Here is an 11304-nt window from a genome sequence, read left to right on the forward strand (position 1 = left end):
ATTGTCCTCGGGATCCTCTCTTCAGCTGGCCACCTCTTCCTGTGAGTCACTCTAGCAGTGCCTTTGAGACAGTGCTTTCAAAGCCTCTGCCAAGTCCCCTAGTTCTATGAGCTTTGCCACCAAATGAGTGAAGAGGAAAGACAGAAAAACTAAATGACAGCTATTTGGTAATCAGCAAACGAGGAGAAGGAAAATGCCATATTAAAGTTTAAATGACCCAGAGAAAAATGAACAATTCATTCTAGAGACAAAGTGGTTCCCCGTCTCTGTTGTAGCTGTTCCTCTGGCAATATAAACCTTCCTGCTTTCTGGCTCTGCAGCATTCCAGACCATGGGCACTGAATCAGGATGAGGAAAAGATGTTGTGTTCCTCCACTGGAGCCCAAGTTGGCAGCAGGCTGTTGTGGGGTAAAGAAGCCCAAATTATCTGGAAGTGGAATGTGCAGTCACAGGAACCAGGCCACTACTGTCCCCGGCTCTAGTTTAGGACCTCTTCAAAACCACCAGCATGTGGACAGCGGCAGTGGACAGGAGGATGTGTTGGACTTAACTCTGGGACCTGGAAACTCTCCTATCACACGAATGAATCCCGCATCAGGAGCTCTGAGCCCTCTCCCCAGGCCCAATGGAACTGCCAATACCACTGAGAGTTTGGTGGTGACTCCAGAGATGTGCTGCTACTGCTTCAATGTACTCTACTGTCACCTCTATGGCTTCCCACATCAGTGACTTCCTAGATTCACCAATGACCCCATCCTCTCTTTGTGATGTGGAAGACAGGGCAGGACAAGCAGCTTTGTGGCTGCACTGGGACCTTCTCAGCCATGAATCTTCATTCAGGACTCAAGGAATGCACATTAACCAGTGCATTTAAGGACAGCCAAATCCTCCACGCCCGCCTCCCCCCCCCCCCCGCCCACCCGAGAGGAGCTGCCTAAACTTTTCTGCTCTGTCTCCCTCCTTACTAACTTTGAGGATGCCAGTGGTTACCTGGACTGGGAGGTAGGGGTCCATGGTATTCAAATTGAATTTATCAATGAAAAAGCTGTCAAACTCACAGCCACATATTTACCTGAGGCTGCTAAGGAATAAGACTGCAATCAGATCCAGACAATAGACTCCTTACTCAGGAAAGGTGGTTTTAAGGCTCCAATTACCAGTGAATTCAGAAAAACAATCAAACTCACCAGGTACCAATGTGAGAAGGTGACAATCAGTTATGCAGAGTATATTGCTTCTTGACAGCACTGTTTCCAGAATGGCACTCTTCATGACCCGCCCCTCTACAATCATTACTCCTGACATATGGCTGCATGACCAGTCCCACCCCCCTTTGGCCACCAATGGCTATGACATCATAGGAGCAGATGCCTCCTCTTCCTGGTCCAGTTACTTCTATTACTGCACCATTTTATGATGCTAGCTTCCATTGCCAAGTCTGCCTCCCACTGACTGAGGGGTGTGGGATTACACTGAATGAAACAGAACTTGAGGGGCCCAAGCCTTATCTCAGCCTTTCCTCAGCATGGGGTTCCATTGGATTGAGGCTTCTCCATGACTAATGAGAATCGCTGTGTGGGTTCTGAAGACCCTGGTCTGGTGATTTGGCACATGTGGTGGCCACACACTGGAATTAGATTTGATGATCCATGGAGGCTTACCCTACACGCACTCAGCCTCCCAGATCAAATAGGTGTTCCCCTGGCAGTCTGGGCAATGGAGACCAACAAGAAACATTTTTAGGTTGTTTAAAATTCCTTTTTTTAAACTTCCAGTTTATTGCACACCAGAGCTGATCACAACCTCCATGCTTCATAAGTGGACGCCATGTTAGGGTTGAGCATAGGCACCATGAGTACTCTGAGGCTCTTCAACAGAGACCCACACCAAGACCAGAAACCCTTCATATGGCATTGCAGACCTCATTGCTCAATAATTCTTGAAGGTTAAAATTCTCACCCCACTCTCAGTTGGATCGCCTGGCACTCTTCCTGTATCAAGTCTCCTGGTGTTACATGGAGCTCTGTGGTGTGGCCTGCTGAGGAATGGAGTGGAGATGCCTATGGGCGGTCCTGGTGTCATCACTGCATGAGGTGTGAAAGGAGAGACCTTTTCCTCGCCACCCGGCTACCTCACTCCTACTGGTAGCAGTGACTGTATAGCTGGATCTGGGTTCTCAGAACCACAGGTTTGCAAATGGGCAGTTGGATTGGGCTCATTGTCATAGAGAATCCAGGGTCTCTGAGCTGGTTTTCTTTTCAGGCAAACATCCTGAGAGACCTTCAAGCATGCGTGCAAGTTCATTTTTCTGGTTTCCCTAAAGTAGGAAGACTGTTGATGTTTCTGTCCTTTTATAAGACTCTAGAGCAAAGCTGTGTAATTAAACAAGGTGAATCTTTATCTTGCTACCATGCTGGGAGTTTTAACCCCACCATGGCATATTTCCAAAGAGCTAAAAAATTTTTAAATGGTGAAATTTTGGTGAATTTAAATTTTAAAATATTGTAGACTTGGTAATTAACTACTTATAAAGTAGGAGTTTCTTAAAACACATCTACAGTCCTGTTAGTACTAATTTGATATTGGAAGAGCTACTCCCATCCATTTGCTACAAACTCTGGTGCTCTCTTCTACATTTTCTTACTTTTTCTTCCCCAGTTTTCATTCCAACAGAGTGGCATTATTATAGACCGCAGTGTGCTGAGACAACTAAAATATGCCAATTTGACTTAGTCATTAACAAATGAACAACTGTCCATGCTCTGACCCTATCATATGTCCAATGTCTAGCTGACTAGCAAATCAAATTTTCATTCCAGACTGAAAATACAAAAGAAAAGCCTGTGTTCTTCATTGCCCCATTGTGACATATTTAGCATCTTAGTCTTTTTTAGAGGAAAATTCCATTTGTAATTGTTAAGTTTATCATTTAGTTTTATTCACTGCCACCATTTTAAGTGGTGGTGTCACTTGATCCTGACTCAAAATCCTCAATTAATTTCAATAGCATTCTGAATATGTATTTAATACCAGAATCAAGGGTGACAAATTCTGTTCTCATTTCACAAAGTCTTTGTGCGCTCTCCCAGGAATCATTTCCTCTAGGGACAACCATCTAGATAGATGGAAACAATTACTGTGAAGAGTTGCATTGCATTGACTTCACTTTTAACTACTAATCAGGGAAACCTAATTAGAGATCCTATTTTCTTATTCCTCAATTTTTGAAAGTAGAGGCTTAAAAAGAATTCTTCCTCACTTTTTCCAATTATCAGGTCTGGTTTTAGTGCAGATATAAAATTTGGGTGTTGATTTCCCTGACATCTCAGACTAAAATTTTCAGGTTGAAGGAAATGACTATTAGAAACTTACTTATTTGTAATAAAATTATGTTAGCTCTACTTGACTAGATTGCTTTAGAACGAAAGCTTTGAAACCTGTCACAGGTCTTAAAAATAAAATTGCTTGAGTAGCTCCAAAGAACTGTATTAAAATGCAAATTTCCAGCTGTTAATATTTCTTCAAAAACCAATAATCCCTCAAGGCCACCAATATGTCATAATACTTAATGGAAAAATATCCCTTAGGCAGGATGGCCTTTCTCAGTTGACTTTTGAATAAACTTTATATATTATATGGCAAAAGTTTAAAATAAAAAGAATGCAAATATAGGTCTCAACTTAAATATCATCCAATATCCAACTAGTAAGAAGAGTGAGTCTCATTATATCACTAATTCATGAGTAATATACCATGTTTGATGGTTAGCCAATGATTGTACTATTAAGTATATAACTATTTTAATACAGTCCAATAGGTGTGTATTTGTTGATATGTACATGTGTAGACGATCAATTTTGGAACTGGTCAGGAGAATTATTTTGGCAAAATAGACCCATTGAACAAAAATGACAAAAACTAAAAAAAGGTAAAAGGTTTGCATAAACATAAAAAGTTAAGTTTCTATACTTTTAAAATGTTTTCTAGCGATATTAGAATGCAGAAATTGGAGCTTTGTGAGTAATTTGTTTACTCCAATAATATTATATGAGATTTCAGTAAATAAGAATTATTCTTTCTTTTTTATCTGCAGATAAGATTACTACCCCTGCTTTCTTCTCAGTTCCTGTGGCATGGAGAACTGTTTTCCATCTTTTACTCTCAGTCTATGAGTTTCTTTTTGAGTTAGGTGGGTTTCTCGTATACAGCATATTGTTGCATTTTCCTTTTTAATCCATTCTGCCAGTCTCTTTTTTTGATTGGTGCATTGAGGCCATTAACATTGAGAGTTATAATTGATAGATATTGATTTATCCTTGTCATGATGTTTTACTTTTGTTGGCTCTTTTATTTCTTATTTTCTCTCCCTTTCTCTTTAGTGTCTTACCTTGCCTGGTGGCTTCCCTCTGTTAGGCCTCATGCAGTTGTGACCTTCATTGCTTTTTTCTAGGATATTGTTTAGAACTGCTTGTAGTGCTGGTTTGGTGTTCATGAAATTTCTCAGGCGTTCTTTGTCGTGAAAGAATCTAATTTCCCCATCAATTTTGAAAGATAATTTTGCAGGATACAACAGTCTAGGTTGGAAGTTATTTTCTTTCAGGGGTTGAAATACTTCACTCCAGGCTTTCCTTGATTTGAGGGTTTGTGTTGAGAAGTCTGCTGTGATGCTGATGGGCTTTCCTTTGTAGGTGATTTGTTTCTTTTCTCTAACTGCTTCTAGGATTTTGTTTTTCTGTTGGGTTTCTGGGATCTTGACTATTATATGCCTAGATGTAGATTTTTTTTTGATCATGGCTAGTTGGAGTTCTATATGCCTCACTTATCTGTATGTCCAATCCTCTACCTCTGTCTGGGACGTTTTCCACTATTACTTCTGTGAACAGTTTTTTTATGTCAATTGTGCTTTCTCCTGTTTTTTCATGGACTCCTATCAGTCTTATATTATTCTTCTTTGCATCGTCTAGCAGTTGTTGGATTGATTTCTCGTGGTCTCTTACTATTTTTAAGAAATCTCTATTTTCCTGGTCTCTAACCGTGATCCTGTCTTCTATATCTGATATTCTATCTTCAGATGCCATTAATCTGCTGTGGATACTTTCAATGGAGTTTTTGATCTCCTGAATATCTGTTTGAATCTGTTTCATGGATTCCATTTCTTTCTTATGTTGGGTGATCATGGTTTCCATTTCTTTCTTATGCTGGGTATTCATGGCTTCCAGCATGTTTCTGAGCTCATCTATTATTTTATCTCTTTCTGTTCTAGATCTTCTAATCATGTCTTTCACTCTGCTCAACATCTCTGTAGATATCTGCTAGATTATTTCTGCTTTGAATTTCTGTAGAGCCTCATTCATCTGTTTTGTTACTTCCTATGCTTTCAGTTCAGGGTATCCAGGTGGTTGGTTATGGGACTTTTCCATCTCATTTCCCCCAGGATTTACCCTTGGTGGGGTGGAAGTCTGAGTCTGTGCCTTGCTTAAATATCTTCTCATTTTTGTTTTTGGTACTGTCCTTGGTTTAACTCCTGGGTTGATAGTTTGAAATTGCTTATTGTAGGTATCTTTGTTGCTTGTAATTAGAACCCTTATGGAATGATTGCTTCTCAGAGGTGTCTTCCAGCTATAGCTGGTCTTTAAGTTTTGAGTCTCTAATCACTCTAAGGCTATCTTATTTTCCTTATACTAGGAAGGTTCATTGCCTAGATCAATAACAAGACCTCAGCCCAAGTGATACAATCAGCAACACCATTACATCAAGTACATCTTCGAAAGTGACATTTTGTGGTAGTTATTAATCTATCACCTTTAGATGTGTGGATTAAATCAAGATGGAATACCAACCCAACATATAGTGAATAAACTCTTCAATAAAACAACTTTACCCTTTGGGATTGGGAGTTAGAAGGGGTTGGGGAGAGAGGGACAGATGGGAAGAAGGATAGGGGAAGGTTAGCAGTGTGGCCAGAGGACACAGGTGAGAAGGAAAAAGAGAATAATAGGAAAATAAAGAAGAATTCCAAATGAGGACCAAAACAGGGACAAAAAGGGAAAATGAACAATGTGGGAGAGCAAGAGAGAGAGAAAGGAAAGAGAAAAGAAAGAAGAAAAGAAAAGAAAAAAAGGAGAGAAAAACAAATATTTGCAAAGAGTAGGAAAAAAATTAAAGATAAGAGGAGCAAAAGAAAAGAGAGAAAAAAAACTAATACTAATTTTGGGAATAAAAAATAATAATGAAAATGAAGGGCCTCTTTCAGGGTATGTCTCTGCTGTCACAACAGGCAACCTGGGTAGCAGTGTGCAGATATAAGTCAATGAGTCTCAGCAAGCTAGTTGTAGACCTGTGAGATTCAGGCAGATTTCTGGCTGCAAGTCCCAAGTTGAGTTCCCTGTCCTCCCGCAGGGTTGAACTCTGCAGAGTTGTATTGCAGTTCCAGCTGCCCTGCCCCTGAAGATAGTCCCGGTCCTGATGGGAGGACCTGAAAGTGTAATTAAGGATTAAAATGATTAAAGCAAATAATTGATAATTTGAAATAGGAAGCAAAGGTTCAAAGGGGTAGGGGTGACAGGAGGGGAAGGGGAGAGATCAGAGTTATAGGCTGGAATCTGGAAAGAATCCATATATAGTTTGTGTTTAAAACTATAGGAAGAGATGTAGATAGAGACTAGGCTGGAGCTCATCAGTGGGTTGGGAAGGAAGAGCCACTGAGATCAAAGGAGAGAAGGGTGTGTTTCCAGAAGAAGCACATACAACTATGTACAGTACACAGTACTCGATAGTGTGATAAATGATTGTTATTGTTTTATGTACTTATCATAACATGCTGTGCTTTTCATCCTTTAGAGTATAATCCTACTTATATAAAAGAGTTTACTGTAAAGCAGTGTGCTGCTATACCAGTGGTAGCCTCACGTATCTCGTGTTTAACTGTGTATTTGGATAATATCAAAGGGCCATCACAGATGATTGACGTATACCTTCTCAGTTTGCACTTAAAAGTTGGCACTCTCTGTGGTACTTTGCAATACGCACAGATGAAATTGCCTAATATCATATTTCTCAGATTATGTTTCCATCACGTGTCACATGTCTGTATTGAAATTTAAATTTAAAAAATTTGGCCTATGTGGAGTCTACAGCTAATTAGAATTTTTTTACAGACCACTATTTGTTCAATATTAGTTTTGAAAATCTTTCTAAAACAAATCACATCCTTTGATGCCTTGTTAATGCTTGAGATTTTTTTTAAATTGTATGGAAAAATGTTTAAGTGCTTTTCAGTTTTGTTTTTGTTACAGAAATCTCGGAAAGAAATACACAGAGACACAAAATTTAGATAAAATAATAAAATTTCTTCTCCAGAGCAGGCAGGAACACCAGAAACCAGTCTGGTCAGTATCTGCATTCCCCTTTTTTCTCCATTCCCCTTTTTATACCCTTTTTAGCCATTATCTCATCCCTAGTGGTCTTTGATATGTAAATACAATTCCAGTTCCTATTTACAAGTCACAGACTCAAGATAGGCCATATACGTTGTAAATTCACCCTGGCATAGTAACTTTGTTAGGTTAATGAAGTTACCAGTTAGAGTCAGATAATCCTCACCTTAAACAAGGAATTATGGGAAAACCAAATCTTAAAAGAACACATTACTTATTTTGCTTCTACAACTACCTTAATATTCAATCTATTAAGTTATCTAAAACTTTTCCATATCACTTTGAGTTCTATTATTTTTGAATATTATTATAGTTTTTTCCTTTGCATTGCTTTTCTTTGAAGAATTTTAATTTTTGTACATATGTGTGTTTAGTGAATGATAATAAAGTTATACATTTAAAAAAATCCTGAAATGTATATGTAATCACAAAGACCCAGAGTAACCAAAGTAATCCTGAGGTGCAAGAGCAAAGTAAAATGAATTATAATCCTGTATTTCAAGTTATATTACAAAGATAAAGTAATAAAAGTTGATGGTACTGGAACAAAAATAAAATGTGTGCCAATGGAATAAAGTAGGAGACACAAAACACACCTCTTTAGCCAGATGACATTTGACAAAGCAGCTAAAAACAAATTATGGAAATTCCTCAAAATACTACAATAACAGAACATTGTATTTGAGCTAACTATATCTCTCCTGGCTACCTACCCAACAGAATTCAGGTGATATAAGCATACCCATGTTTACAGCCACACAATTCATAATAGCTAAATTATGTAAATGCCCTTTGATAGATGATTAGATGAAGAAAATGTGGTATGTATATAAAATGAAGTTCTATTCAGCCATAAAGAAAATATTTGAGTCATTTTTAGAAAACTGGAGGATCTTGAAATGATAGTGTTAAGTAAAATAAGTCAGACACAGAAAGTTCAATATCATATAGTTTCTCCTATAAGAGAAATGCAAAATATAATTTAAAGAGAAAAATAAAAAGGTAGTAAGATACAGGGAAATGGACTTTCTAGAGATAAGAAGGAAATCAGCAGAAAAGTTGAGAGGGAAAGGTGGGGACAAAGAAGAGTAAAAATTATCAATTTTTCTTTTTTTTTTGGTACCGGGGATCGAACTCGGGACCTTCCGCTTGTGAGACAGGCGCCGGAACCACTGAGCTAAATCCCCGGCCCCGAAATTATCAAATTTGATATGTATATACCAGCCACTCCAAACGAATATGGCTATTATGTGTTGCAAGCATATACTAATAAAAAACATTTGGAGAGATATCTCACTATGTTAAAAAGAAAAAAATTCAGAAAAATAAATCTTCTAATCACAATGGTAGTTAATAACAAATATAAAAATCAAAGAAGCAACAGTTTACACTACCAAAAGGCAAAATGCAAAACAAAAAGAGGCAAAATAAAACTGCAATAAATTTACTTTTTCCTGTCAATGTGCATGTACCGTTCACCAAGCTAGATCACATGCTGTCCATAAAATGATTCTAAGCTGTGTCAGGGGACTGACATCTTACTAAATGAATTTAAAGTAAAAATAAATATTAGTATTAGATACATAGCAAGTTTCAAAATATTTAGAAATTTAAAAAAATACTTCTAAATAGACTTTCCTTCAAAGAAATCATCACAGGAGAAATTTAAAAGCTTTTCCATCTGAATGACAAAGCAATGGCTACTTGATGGCTCTCCAGCACAGACAGCCTTTCTGGATTCATTCACCTCGGATTCCACACTGAGCCATCTGGGCTCCTCTGCTTCCTGAGTCTTGTAAGCCTATAAATTCCTTGTATCATACTTTGTTTAAATTTCCTTGTATAATTATACATGTATTTTGTATTGATTTATTTTCCCCTGGTGAACTCTAACATATGTGATTTTCATTTGTTCTTTTAAAACTTCTCTTTTATGTGTAAAATAGATATTCTCTCTGTACAATTTTGATTTCCTTTTGTTGTTGTAAGGATGTTGTTTTTTAATTTATTTTTGAGTTATTTTCTTAGTAGTTTCTTAGAAAGTACAATATGTATTTTAACTTGAAAAAAAATGCCTATTATCCTAGCACTTGGGAGGCAAATAATAATAATTTGATTTCTTCTCTTATACATATCCCAGTAATTTGTTTTTCTTATTTGATTCTTCTGATTAATTTTTTGAGTACTAGAATGTAAATAATACTAGTGGGCCTTTTTATCTTGTTCCTAATTTTAGAGGGAAAGTTTTCAGCTTTTCCCCATTTGATATCACGTCAGCCATTGATTTGTCATAAATGGCTTTTATCAGTTTGAGACGATGTCCTTCTATTCCTATCTTCTTCAAGTTTGTTTTCATGAATGAATGTTGGATTTTGTCAAAAGCTTTTTTCTGCATTTATTGATATGATCATGTGATATTCCTCCTAGCTTTTGTTTATGTAGTGTATTACGTTTATTGACTTGTAGTTTTGTTTTTTGTTTTTTTCTTTTTGGTACTGGAAATTGAACTCAGGGACTTGCACTTGCCAGGCAGGCACTGTGCCTCTGAGCTACATCCCCACCCCTGACCTGTGTATTTGGAACCATTGTTGCATCCCTAGGATGAAGGCTACTTGCTCAAGATATAAAATCCTTTGATGATTTGCTGCATTGTTTTTACTCTTAAGTTTATTGGTACTGAAAACCAAAAGTGTGGTATGGGTTAACCTGAAAATGGAGTTAATAACTCCAAAGTTTTGTAGTCTATAATAAATGATTATTGTAAGCACATATTTTCTTGCTAGCACTGTCAAGAACATAACTCCCTATCTAACCCGTTAATGCTGCCAAGGAGATGCCTTCGTATCTACCTTCAAGACTCCCTGTCTGCCCAGGTCTTAAACTATTCTGGAATGTAACATACTCTACATGATACATTTCTGATACATCCCTAGTCTCAGGCCATCAGGTGCCTCCCAGAGCCCTGGTGCTGGTGGTGAGGACTGGCACAAGGGTCTTTAACTCTGCCTCTCTGTCTGCCAGTGCCACTGTGACTTGCTGCTGCCAGGACAGAAGGATAATACTGGTGAGGCACCAGTCCAGGCCTTGAGCACTTTTATTTTTCAGCCCAAGCATATTCTTCCTTGGCCAATGGTGCCCTGAACTGATGCCCACTCTAAGTACATGCCTTCCTTATCAGCTCCTCCTTGGCACACCCTACCCTGAACTTATGTGTACTCCAAATATGTGTCTCCCTTATCTAGCCAACCTTATCCTAAAATTAATGTTTTTACCCTGAGTTTGAACTTGCTGTAGACCAAACAGTAATAATGATATTATGTGTAACCAAAATAGAACCAATCAACCGCTCGCTCTGCTTCTGTACTAGTTTCTGCTTGCAAATCCTATATAAACTGTAGACAGACAAAAGACAGTTGCCTGGTTCTCTGGGGAATTATTCCAACCAGGCCTGTCAATGTAAATAAAGTTTGCTTTCTATCTCCAAATCCTGGGTGCCTGTCAGTATTTCCTGTTTGCTCTTACAGTACATTTTAGGTATACAATATGATGACATTCATCGCTAGGAATTTGTACCTTTACATAATATATCTTGGTTCTTATTTTTTTGCCCATTTCCCTGCCCTCACATAAACCCATCCAGCCCTCCCTATTTACAGACTTTGTTTCCATTTTTTCCTTTTCTCATATTTATTCCTTTCCTTTTTTTCCTTCTCACTTCCCCTTCCCCTTCCCTTGTATGGAGATACCTCAAAAAGCTAAAATTAGAGGTTCCATTTGACCCAACTATTCCCCTGCTGGGTACCTTCCCAAAAGAATTAAAAACATCATACCACAGCTATATATGTGCACCCATGTTTATAGCGGCACA

The 11304-nt window shown here is 38.0% G+C and overlaps 1 pseudogene; it reads left to right on the forward strand.

Moving 5' to 3' along the window:
• Positions 1-333: 333 nt before the first annotated feature.
• LOC101711010 (AMMECR1-like protein pseudogene) lies at positions 334-1302 on the forward strand (annotated as a pseudogene).
• The last annotated feature ends 10002 nt before the right edge of the window (positions 1303-11304 follow it).

Source organism: Heterocephalus glaber, unplaced genomic scaffold, assembly GCF_053883595.1.
Source record: "Heterocephalus glaber isolate CG9 unplaced genomic scaffold, H.glaber_assembly_v1.0 deba00000546, whole genome shotgun sequence".
Classification (NCBI taxonomy): Eukaryota; Metazoa; Chordata; class Mammalia; order Rodentia; family Bathyergidae; genus Heterocephalus; species Heterocephalus glaber.